This window comes from Peromyscus maniculatus, chromosome 10 (assembly GCF_049852395.1).
Source record: "Peromyscus maniculatus bairdii isolate BWxNUB_F1_BW_parent chromosome 10, HU_Pman_BW_mat_3.1, whole genome shotgun sequence".
Classification (NCBI taxonomy): Eukaryota; Metazoa; Chordata; class Mammalia; order Rodentia; family Cricetidae; genus Peromyscus; species Peromyscus maniculatus.
In genome coordinates this window covers 41944183-41956545 of record NC_134861.1, presented here as the reverse complement: position 1 = coordinate 41956545, position 12363 = coordinate 41944183, and positions in this window count along the sequence as shown.

Sequence of the window (12363 nt, the reverse complement as noted above, 5' to 3'; positions counted from 1 at the left end):
TCTGTTAGAGCATCCCTCTGTCTCAGTTTGTCTGATGTTTCTGGTGCTTAGAGTTAGGCGATGTGGTTTTGACAGAGAATTATGCAAATGATGGTGCTTTCTTCTCTTTGTAGCATTTTACTTTTCCACACCAAGAGGCTCCTTAGAGGAACGTCTGGTTCAGGCTGGGCAGGAAGGGATCAGGGAAGTTTGGAACACGGTGTTGTCCAGAAAATAAGGAAATACTTAAAAGAGATTGAAGTCATTTTGAAGGGGCTATCGGCGGTCAAGTAGGGGCCACTATAAGCATGACACATACTGCCAGTAATGGATCACTCACCTTTTGTATAAAATAAATACTGTCAATCAGCTCTTCTTAAGAGTAAAATCTCTAATAGTGCATGTAGACACACCAAATTCCAACTAATAAACACAGAAGACAGAAGTAAAAAAAATACCAACAAAGGCAGAAATAGTGATTACCAACAAATGTAGGAGTGAGAAAATTACCACTTGTGATTGTGATAGTCACAAATTAGTTCAGAAGGGTCCATCCATGGATGCTAAGAGTAGGGAGTAAAGATTAATGAGGAACAAGATATTGGCATGATATCAAAATCTCTCCCCTCATCTCCTGTTGTAACCAAGCATATTTTGACTGGAGGTAACTTGAGTGCTGAAAGGTACTAGCTAAAATGGGAAGACTGAGGTCTGTGGCAGCGGCAGCTTCATCAAATCTGCATGTCTTCAATTAAGTTCCCAAAGCAGCTTTTCGAGAGTGCTCCAAGATGCTTCTTGAGCATGGAGAAATGTGATGTCCTGCTACTCCACTAGGATGTGAACTATTGCCCACAGGCCCATGTTTTTGAACACTTGTTCTCCATTTGGTAGTGCTATTTGGGGAATCTGGGAACCTTTAAGAAGTGGGACCTCATGGGTAGGTCACCAGAGGCAAGCTTTTGAAGGATGAACCGGACCCTGGTTCTTGACTCAGCAAGCTTCCCAGTTTCCAATGATATGAATAGTGTTTGCCCCACATTTCTGCTCCTTACAAGCCACGATGAACTGAAACCTTCTGAAACTGGAACCCCAAACAGATCTTCCCTTCTTTACCTTGTTTCTGCCAGGTGTGTGGTCACAGCAACACAGTAAGAAGTAACCACAGGCTGTGTTGCTGGTTTCGTTAACTTGGCGCAAGCTAGACTCATCTGGGAAAAGGGGACACGAATTGAGGAACTGCCTCTCTCAGATTTGCCCTTCTGTGGGGCATTTTCTTGATTAATGATTGATGTGAAAAGTCCCAGGCCACCGTGAGCAAGTGGTCCTGCACTATATAAGAGAGGTCTGAGCAAGCCACTAATCAGCATTCCTCTGTGGCCTTTGCTTCAGATCCTGCCTCTACTTCCTGCCCTGACTTTGCTTCATGCTAGACAGTAAGCTTTAAAATGAAACAAGCCCTTTCCTCCCTAAGTTACTTTTCTGTCACATCAATAGAAAAGAAACTAGGACCCTGGCTTAGCGCTTCCCATCTCTAATTCCCAAGACCTCCATGCTTGCCCTCTTCCTCTGTTCTGCATGAGATTGGGTAGGGAGTGGAAGCTGTCAAGTGTCAGGATTACAAGTCTTTTTCCCTTTTAGAAAGTTGTATTACATTTACTTACTTATTATGTGTGTGTGTGGGTGGGGTGGGGGAGCACTTGAATACCATGGCTCCTGTGTGGAGGTTAGAGGACAACTTTCAGGAGTTGGTATGGGTCTCAGGGATTGGACACCAGTCATCAGGCTTGGTGGCAAGTGCCTTTTGCTGCTTAGCCATCTTGCCAGTTCCCATTTCCTTTTGAACCCAAGTTTGATCTGATGATCTCAGACCAGGGTGAGATGCTCTGTACTAATTGGCACCGTAATGTTGGCCTCTAAGCCTCATCTTCCTTTTTGTCAACCCAGCAACAAAGAACACAAGATGCTAACATACAGTTCTGCTTGTTATCCACATGGCTTTAATTAGGTTTTAACTAATTCCCTTTATGTTGTCATAGTGATTATGACTCTCTAAGTCATGTCACATTACTACGTGGACTAGTTCCCTGGAAGGTCTGGCAGAGGAACAAATCCAGTATGACCTGCCGTGCTAATTTAAAGCGTGTTGTGGGCTGAGCCACTTATATTTTGCTACATTCTTTGATAATGTATGTTAAAGGTGAGCAGAAGTGCAAGGGATGCCGGCGCCGCAGCTTATTGCCCCCACTGCAGATTCAGCATGTGGAAAGAAGTATTGCAGATGTGAACACTTGCAGACATCAGCAGATGGATGAGCAGCAGGGTGGCACATTTTAGTGAAGCTATTGGTAGCAATCAAATTGATTTTTTTCTGACTCAGACTTTCAGGGGTGGCCATATGTTTCTTAATACCAATTTGATCTATCATGGACAATGGATATTTTTTCGTTTTAATAAATTTGTTTTAAAGGAAGGATTGACAAAGGTAAACAAATTAAATACCACGTGTCCTATTGGTATTTATTGAAAACAATGCAATGGAAAGCCCCTGGGATGATTTGGGAACATACAGACTCAAGGCAAGTGAAGGCTACCTTGGGGGTGAAATAGCAATGGTAAGCTGGGAAAAACTGCGTGCATCTTGCTGCTGCCCCAAACAAATGCTGACTATAAATGTGTATGTTGGGTACAAGCACTTACAAAGCCTCTTGCTGGGCTGAATTGGTAAGCCTCATTAGATCCTTTTGCTGACAGATAGTTTGACATATACTCACCAAGTAGCCAGTGTATAGTTTAAGAGAAGCTGAATTTTTAAGATAACATGATCACAATGCATATTTACATAGAGTGGTTGTCTATTGAATACCTGCCGTAAGTCTTGCAACGTTATGAATCCTCTGCCCCGAGTGAATTTTATCCAAATGGAAAACTTGGAAGGTAAGTTTAGCATTCATGCTGCCCCTGTATGTGATGAAGGTTCTAAGCTTGGAGAGGTTAAGTAGCTTGCTCAGTAGTTAGAAGGTAGAGTCAGGATTTGAACACTGGCCTGAGGCTTCTAAAACTATGGTGGCCCACCTGGCTCATCTACACTTTCCCAAGAGTCTCAGCAAGCTGTCAACCCATTTGCTGTAGATTTAAAGCCACTTTGTCCTTTCCTTCTGGGAGCAGGATTCTGTAAGGTGATGGACATTTGGGGGGCTTTAGTCTCTGTTTCCTGGGCTAGTACAGCCCCAGTTACTGCTTCCTGTTATTTTCCATAATGTATTGATCTTCTCATAACAAAGCTCAAATGTATTAGTAGTATAGAATTGATGTTTTAGTTCCCACTGAACTGTCCATTCCACAAGGGCAGCAGCTATGTCTCTGTCATTCACAAGTATGTTTAATATTGCACTGGACACACAGTAGGTGTCCAGCAACCATTCAATAAGCAAGCAAATACGTTAAAATGATAATTGGATTTATATCATCGGGCAGTATCTTTTCTCCTCCAGCCTCTAGAAGTTCCTCTCCTATTTACAACTTTTCCTTCTAGAATCCTCCTACCTACAGCAAATGGCAGAACCAAGGCTCAGAGGCAAGTCTTTCTTATCTTTATTCTGCATCCTTTCCTTTATCCTACACTGTGTTTCAAAGCATCAGTGGGGCTTCTCATTGTGGCTTATATGAAACCATCAAATGGTTTGTTTCCCCTTTCTTCCCCATTTTCTATCATGACACTGATTTTTAACTGGCTGTAGCACATGGCAAGAAAGTGTAACCTAAGAATGTCCTGCTTACTCAGCTGAGAGCAACAGCTGTTCCAATAAGCAATTGGATGCTCAGCACCTGAGATTGGTTTTTTTCCTTCCAGCAAGACTGCAAGCTCAACAGAATGTAGGGAGGCATGAAAAAGTTTCCTAGCCTGCTGCCCTTAATGGAGGGGAGAAGCAGAGCACGTTGGGAGGAAATAACTCATATTTTCATGATGTAGAACTGGTTTCTGAGTGGATAATTTCAACTGAGTTTCTTTTGATGGAGTCTTGGGGATTAAGAAAGTCTTATTGATGGAGATCTACAGAATTCACCTGCCCAAGGTAAGAGATGTTTTGTTATTTTATTGTCTGTCACAAGCTGTGTGCTAGTAAATGCAATGTTCCTTTCCAAATCCTGGATTTCTGATGCTTGCCAATTTCACTTGTGTAAATATTCCCATCATGGCTGATGTTAAGTTGGCAGATAATGTTCACCACTGGCTCTTATTACCTAGTACAAGCAAACCCAGGACATCAGTGTCTTTCTTGATCCAGTTGGTACCTCTAGGGAAATGAAGAGACTGGATAAAGCCCTGGGTCAGGCTCTGGATCTCTCATGGGAGATGGTGGGAAGTGATGATAAGCAATGAGCCAAGCCAGTGCATGTGGTAGACTAAAAAGGCACATGTCAATGAGCTAGGGATTCAGAGGCAGGCATCTTGTCTAGTAAGCCAGGGCTAATCTGTGGTGGGAATCCAAGGTGAGGGTCAAAACCCAGTGCTTTTTAAATTTTAGAAGTTTATGTGTACAAATATTTTGCCTGCATTTATGTATGTGAAGTGTGTGTGTGTGTGTGTGTGTGTGTGTGTGTGTGTGTGTGTGGTGCCTAGGAAGGCCAGAAGAGGGTGCTGGATCCCCTTAAGCTAGAATTAAGGACAGTTGTAAGCCACCACGAGGTTGCCGAGAAACAAACCTAGGTCCCCTGCAAGAAGGGCAAATAATGTTACCCACCAAGCCATCTCTTCAGTTTTATCACTAGAGGGTGTACCACTGATCACCTATGTGAGAAACTCTCCATAGTTCAGTTGCTTTCGCTATATAGAGGGATTTGTGGGCACATCTGAGAGACATAATGGGTCTTGTTCCCGACCAGTGTATCAAAGCAATTATCTCAATGGAATGAATTACACTAGTGTTTTTGGTTTTCCAGTGTATTTCAAAGTTGTTCTTATACAGTTCTCTAATTCAGTAATGGTATAATAGTATCATTTCTAAAACACAATGCACAACCTTCATTAAAAAGACTTTATTGCTAAAATAATGGGAAAAGTCACCTGAACTGTGAGAAGAACTCATTTCCATAGGACTTGCTCATCACAGTTGCCACAAACTTTCAGTTTGCAATGCCCTCAGAGTATCTATAAAACACCGTAAGCAAAGCACAGCAAAATGATTGTAAATAATGGCTCCTATCTTCAAGAGGTGTTACAATGATGTACTGTTGTAATGTATGCAAATACTTACTGTGGTGCCTGGCATTCAACAAGTGTTCAATGTATGGAAGAATTAAAATAAGGCTAGAATACATGGGAATGAATGGTGTTTTCTAGAAACAGTCTCACATATTAGGAGATCTTTCCAGATCATCTTCAGGGACTGATAGTAGATCTAGAGGGATCAAACAGCCCAATAGTCAGGCCAGAGGTTTATTGTTCCATGTAATTATTGATGTGAAATAAATGAAAATATTTTTGTTATTTTTTCTCCTATCTTCCAAACTGCTTTAAAAAAATCTCTCAAGTTTATTTTGACATCTGGTACAAAAATGAAGTTGAGGTGCGTAAGAACCACTAAGAAGTACATTTTCATGATGAAGTTCTATTAAGATTAGAAGATTAGAAGAGATGTGCAGTTCACTCTGGGCAGTATGCTAATATAAACCCACATGCAACACATATGCAGATGCTCAATGTGTATCTCTCAGGAATGTTCTTCTTCAAGGTGAGCACCTTTCCTTGTGATTTTTCTTTGCTAATATCCAGTAGATTGCTGTAGTCCTGAGGATCCAGAAGTGCCTGGAACTGGTGTTCCTGGGTTTCCAGAACATATAAACTTGAGAAAATCAACCACTGGGGTCTTACTGTAACTTTTCTAACTTGCACTATGCCTTTCTAATGGTCTGCCACTCTTCCCCCACCCTAATCATTCTTAGGACAACTGTAAAATTGATTCTAAATATGTCAATTTGCTGCTTAAACTCTAGAATGACCAGCTACTCAACCCAAACTCTACACTATAGACAACTTCAGCCTGGATGTCTCTCAAACTCTGTCCTGCTCAGGAAGGACCTCCTGTCCTTCAACTTCCTCCTTGCTTCAAGATCTTTCCATGTCTTTATCTTAACATTCAAATTTTCTTCCTGCTCTTTACCAGAGATGGTCCTTATCTCACTGCTATCTGCCTTCTCATTCTCCCCAAGAAGGAGTTTCAAAAGCAGATTTTTATCTCCTCATCTTCTTTTCTTCTCTCTCTCTTTCTCTCTCTGGTTTGTTTTTCCCTTATAGATGGCTTCTGAACAAACTATATCTGGTAAGATAAGGTAGGAAATAACTATTTTCACTTAACACAGCTTTCAACCTGCTTGGGAAAGCTTTGTCAACAACGAAAGTAAAAGCAAATTCTATCGTTTTAAAGACAATTCATGAATATATTAAAATCAATTTGCTTTTAGTTACTGATTCAATTCAACTTAATGTTCAAACTTCAGTTCTTCATCTAGTTTAGGTATTTTTCTTCTCTCTAGGCTTGAGCTTGATTTAAGGCCCCATTGACCAGTAGGAGCAAGGGAGTCAGTCTCCTCTTCCATTTGGTCCACTTCTGCTTTCATCCTCTGCCTCACCCTGGAATTCCATTGGCATTTTCAGAGTCAGTCTTGGAAGGAGTTGTGACTGAGGCCTGAGAGGTAAATGGATAAAAGATCCTTATAGGCAGAGGGCACCTTGGCAGTTCTGTCCACCTTGGTTGGTTGTGGTTTGAGTGTAACCTCCAGGGCTTCACATGTTGAGGTCTTGTTCCCACTGTGGTGACTGGTAGGGAAGCAATCGGACTTTAAGAGGAGCCTGAACCAGCTTACTTCAGTAATCAGATTGGTGAATACCCTAACTGTCATCATAGAGCCTTCATCCAGTAACTGATGGAAGCAGATGCAGAGATCCATGGCCAGGCACCAGGCTGAGCACCAGAAAGTCCAGTTGAAGAGAGGAAAAAGGGATTCTATGAGCAAGGGGCATCAAGATCATGATGAGGAAACCTATAAAGACAACCAAACCAAACTAGTGGGAAGTCATGAACTTTGGACCAACAGCTATAGACCCTGTATGGGACTGGACTAGGCCCTCTGCATAAGCAAGACAGTTGTGTAGCTTGATCTGCTTGAGGGGCCCCATGGCAGTGAGATTGGGATCCATCCCTGGTACATGATCTGGCTTTTTGGAGCCCACTACCTATGGTGGGACACCTTGCATAGCCTTGATGTAGCAGGAGAGGCTTGGACCTGCCTCTACTGAATGGACCAGGCTCTGCTGACTCCCTGTGGGAGGCCTTACCTTGCTGAAGGAGGGAATGGGGGGTAGATTGTGGGGAGAAGGCTGGAGGGGCTTGAGGAGGGAAGAGAGGGGGTTCTGTGGTTGGTATCTAAAATGAATAAAAATTGCTTAATAAAATAAAAAGGGAAAAAAGATGTGAAACCTAGTGGGATGTCCTTAGGCTTTCCAAGGACAAGCTGCACTCAGAAGGAAATAAAATAGTTCTTTTGGACTCCTGAGGTCTCAAAACAATGAGTTGTGGGTTAGCCAAACTCTTGAACTACTTTCTGGCTTCCTGTTTGAGATTTGGTGTCTTCTTCCTGTCCATACTCCTGTTAACTCCAGTGTCATCTGCCATGGGGTTCTAACCAGAGCACAACCTATGCCAGCAGTGCTTGGCCCTTGAAAATCCAGAATCATGAGAAAGATAAATCTCTTTAGTTTACGAACTTACCCAGCTTCATGTTATTTGTTGAAGTGATAGAGCTTACCTAATATATCCCTCGACTGTCACATGTCATCTGTTAAGATTAAAAAAGAAATCGGTTTTATTGAAAATAAGAAAAACTACTCTCATCAGAAGCTGATCACCTCATTCTTCTCACTGATCTCACAGACTCACCTTGCATGAAACTTTGGCCCTTAGAGTCTATGGAAAGCACTTTACCTGATGACCCCTCTGTGAAAGGGGTCACTCAATGGTGAAGCCTCTTCAGCCTGGCTCCGACAAACTGTGCTAACTACTTTCATGTCAACTTGACACAAGGTATAGTCATCAGGGAAGAGGGAGCCTCAATTGAGAAGCTCCCTCATAAGAAAGAGCTCTACAGAAGCCTGTAGGACATTTTCTTAATTAGTGATTGATGGAAGAGAGCCTAGCCCATTGTGGGTGGTGCCATCCCTGGGTTGGTGGTCCTGGGTTCTATAAGAAAGCAGGGCTCAGCAAGCCATGGGGGAAAAGCCAGTGAGCATCACTCCTCCATGCCCTCTGAATCAGCTCCTGCCTCCAGGTTCCTGCCCTGCTTGAGTTCCTGTCCTAACTTCCTTCAATGATGAATATAAACCAAATAATCCCTTTCCTTGCAAGTTGCTTGGTCATGGTGTTTCATCACGGCAATAGTAACCCTAAATAGGACACCAGGCATCTCTGAATAGTGTCCACTCTGACCACTGGAAGCATCTGCCACCTCACTCTAATACTCAGAAGGACAGGCTGCCATCTAGACTGCTGCCTCTCTGCTCTGCCTTGCAGCTGCCTAAGCCAGGCTCCCGTTTTTGCACGGTGGTCTCTGTGAGCTGAGCTGGGAAAGCTGTCTGAGGAATCTCCCTCATACTTCCTTCTGATTTCATAGTGCTACTGAAGACCCAGAGAGCATTCTTTTTGAAGTTCCATGCCTTCCTCTTCATAATTCTCTCAAGTCATGGGTACAAGGTAGATTATGGCTCACAGGACCAAGGTCTATTCTGAGTGTTGGCTTGTCCCTTCACACATTTCATTAGAATTGGTTGGAGATAGAATAAGCTAGCAGGATCTTATTATCTATTATTCTTAGTTGGGGCTTCTATTACAAATTTGAAGACAATTTCAAAAACTACATTTGGCATCTAATTGATTCCCAGAACCGCAGCCCAAAGCGGACGTGCTAAGAAAGGCATTATCCACTTCCTGTGGTAGCATAAGCAAGAGGCCCAGCCAGGAGGGAGTGCCGTCTCCTCCTGGTGTCCGGTGGAACAGTTCACTGGTTGGCAGTGAAGGCCAGGTGTACTAGCAGGTTTGGGGCTGTATCATGCAATGGAGGGATCAGTTTTATGAATCCTAGGGTTGGGGAGGAAGGGGTGGTAGGTATGGAAGTGAAAAAGTCCTGGATGTCGTATTAGTAAATTTCTTGCTACTATGACAATGTACCTGAGAAAGGGCAACTTAAAGGAGGGAAAACTTATTTTGGCATATGGTTTGAGGATACAGCCATTCTGGTGGGGAAAGCATGGAGACAGGGTTGTGAGGCAGCTGATTACATTGCGTTTTCAATCAGGAAGCAGAATGAGATGAATGCTTGTATTCAGCTTGCCTTTTGCTTTCTTCACTTCTTATTCCAGCACAGGGTGGTGTCTCTCACATTCAGGAAAGGCCTTCCCTCCTCAGTTAAACCTTTTTGGACATACCCTAAGAGACACAGCCAAAGGTGTATCTCCTAGGTAATTCTAAATTCAATCAAGTTGACAATGAACATTAACCACTACACATCTATAGTAGGAACTTACAGGAAGGAATGTGATCTTAGAAGGAGAACCTAGGAATGAAGGCTATGGTCCAGGAGTGCAGATAAGGGCAGAGTAGTGCCAGACTCTGGGGACTGAGGATCTGAGCTCTTTTCTTTTCACAGTGGAGTTTCTCAGTAGATTGGTCATGCCCATGTCTAGGGTGGCAGTTAAGACCTGACATGTGAAAGAAAACAGACATAGACTTTAAATAGGAGACAGATTCCGCATTCTTATTTATGTATTCATTGTCTGTCTTTTCTGGAGTAAAATCCTTTCTTGTGGTTTGTTGCTGAGGCCTCTCTGGCACAGCATAGTGGCTGGAATGTATCGGGCAATGATGTGCTGAATAAATGGAGGAACTCTAGGCCAGATGGATATAGAAGGAAGACTTGGTGGTGACCTTCAAGGAGCTACTCCATGGATGAAGCCTGGCCACAACATTTAACAGGGCAGTGCATACATAGCCAACTAGTCATTTTTAAATTATTATATTATTGTAGTATATATATATATATATATTATATTATTATATGAATTTCAAGGTTGAAGAGAGCAGGAGAGAGTAGTGTGGGCCATGGCTCTAGGTTGCAGGTTTCCATGGATGGATTCTGGAGAGATGGAACTTAGAAAATACCATTTGGCTCATAAACTTGATGCCAGATCGCCCACACTTCCTCGAGCCATCTGTTCTGATTCCTCCCACTTCCCAGTAGAACACGAGGAGCATGTAAATATCTGGAGTGCTTGCAGCTCCCTACCAGCACCAAACAGACCATGATATTTTTGAATCTCATTTGGTCCATTCTCTTTTCTCGAATGGGCGTTTCATCCCCCTCAGGCTACAGATCAGTGTTTGTACATATTTTCTTTTTTTCCAAATAATTTTTTACTCATTTTCATCTTCTGTCACTGCTTCATGCGACTACTGGATTTCAAGCTTCTGTTTATTGAATGGAGATGAGCGTGTAGTTGGATTTCCACAAAGGAAAAGGTGGTTTGTGAATCCATGACAATTAGCAGTGTATTCTAGGAAGTTTTGAACCAATGGACATGTGAGCCTTGATTCTCCTCGGCTGAGTGGTGGCTTCATGCTCATTGTTTCTTAAGCAGTTATCCATTGAAAGACTGTATTAGTTATTCTTTTGTATGAGTTGCTTCAACAACATTCTTGACAGTAGCAACTTGAGGGTGGAAGGGCTGATTTTGGCTCACAATTTAAGGGGATCGGACCCATCACAGTGAGGAAAGCATGGGAGTCATCTGGTCACATTGCATTCATAGTCAGAAAGCAAAGACTAAAGATGCTATTAAACCTCAAAGCTTGCCCCTAGTGATACATTTCCTTCAGCAAAGCTCCACCTCCTAAAGGTTCCATAACCTTCCCAGACAGTGCTGACAGTTCAAACATGTGAGCTTGTGGGATATTCCACACTGAAATATCAACAAAGACAGATCAGATGAGGCCACAGGAACCTAGAACTCCAGGAATAGATCCAGGAATAGATAACTTGTAAATAACTGCTGTATTTTAAGTATTTATTTATTTAATTTATTATTATCTTTTAGACAGGATCTCTACATAAAACTGGATGTACTGGAACTCACTGGGTAGGTCAAGCTGGGTTTGCCTTTACAGAGATCCACCTGCCTCTGCTTCCTGAGTAATGGGATTAAAGGCATGTGCCCCATGCATAGCAAATTTATCTTTTTAGTTACTCAAAATGAGTGGATCTAGTTGTGAGGAAAATGGGTCCTTTTGGTGTACTGTTTATTAAAGACACCCCTTTTTACTTGTGTAGTGAACCTGTGGTTTTAAGGAATTAGTGGACATATTAGTTGAAGAAGGCAAGCGCCCTCTTACTCCCTTCCTATGTCACCCAACTTGGTCACACATTGTAGGGGTCATGATAAGTACAGTATAGATAAGCAGGCAAGACAGGGCGTTCCTGGGGTCTGGAAGCTTTAGTGTAGGAGAGATGAAGAACCATGTGGCTTCTTAGGATGCTGATAAAGGAAGAAGTGACAGAAGTCATCTGGCAAGGGGGGATATTTTTCTTATTCATGCTTAATGTTTAATTTGAAGCTCTTTTCTTGGCTGCCCCCCAAACTTCAGCAGAAATCCACTACCTACCGTTGTCTTGTGTCTGTGATAGATAGTGTGGCTAGCAAATACAGAGGGATGTTGTGTGAGAGCCGTGACCAGGAAGAGAAGGAGGCTGCCTTGGAAGCTAGAGGGACCATGGGGCACCATAGATGCTGACTCAGATATGAAGTGGAAGAAACACCTGCTTCTCAGGAAGAAGGGGGTTGTGTAAACAGAGCAGGAATGTGGCTTAGCCTGGACATTATCCTTTCATCTTTGAAACACCCGGAGACTTGATGGATCCTGAGTAGTGAGAAGCTGCTTTATAGAGGGGTATACCACCCCTTATAGCTCTTGTAGATCTGTATCTGATTGAGATGAGGATTGCTTGGGTTTCAGAGTGAGAGAGGTACATGCCATCTAAGTTATCTGTAGCATGAATCTTAAAGGTACTTATTAATAAAAACAAACCTGAAGCCAGGTATTGGGGTGAATGCTGGAAGATCAGAGAAGCGGAACAAGCCATAGCTTCCTCTCCTCGCCAATTCCTCAGGTGACCCTGTTTCCTCAGACTGGACGCCTCTCAGCTGAACTGTGCTGCTCAAAAGCCTAAAAGCTTAACCAACCCTAGGGCCTGGTCCTCACGCCTTATATACCTTTCTGCTTTCTGCCATCACTTCCTGGGATTAAAGGCGTGTGTCACCATGCCTAGCTGTTTCCAGTG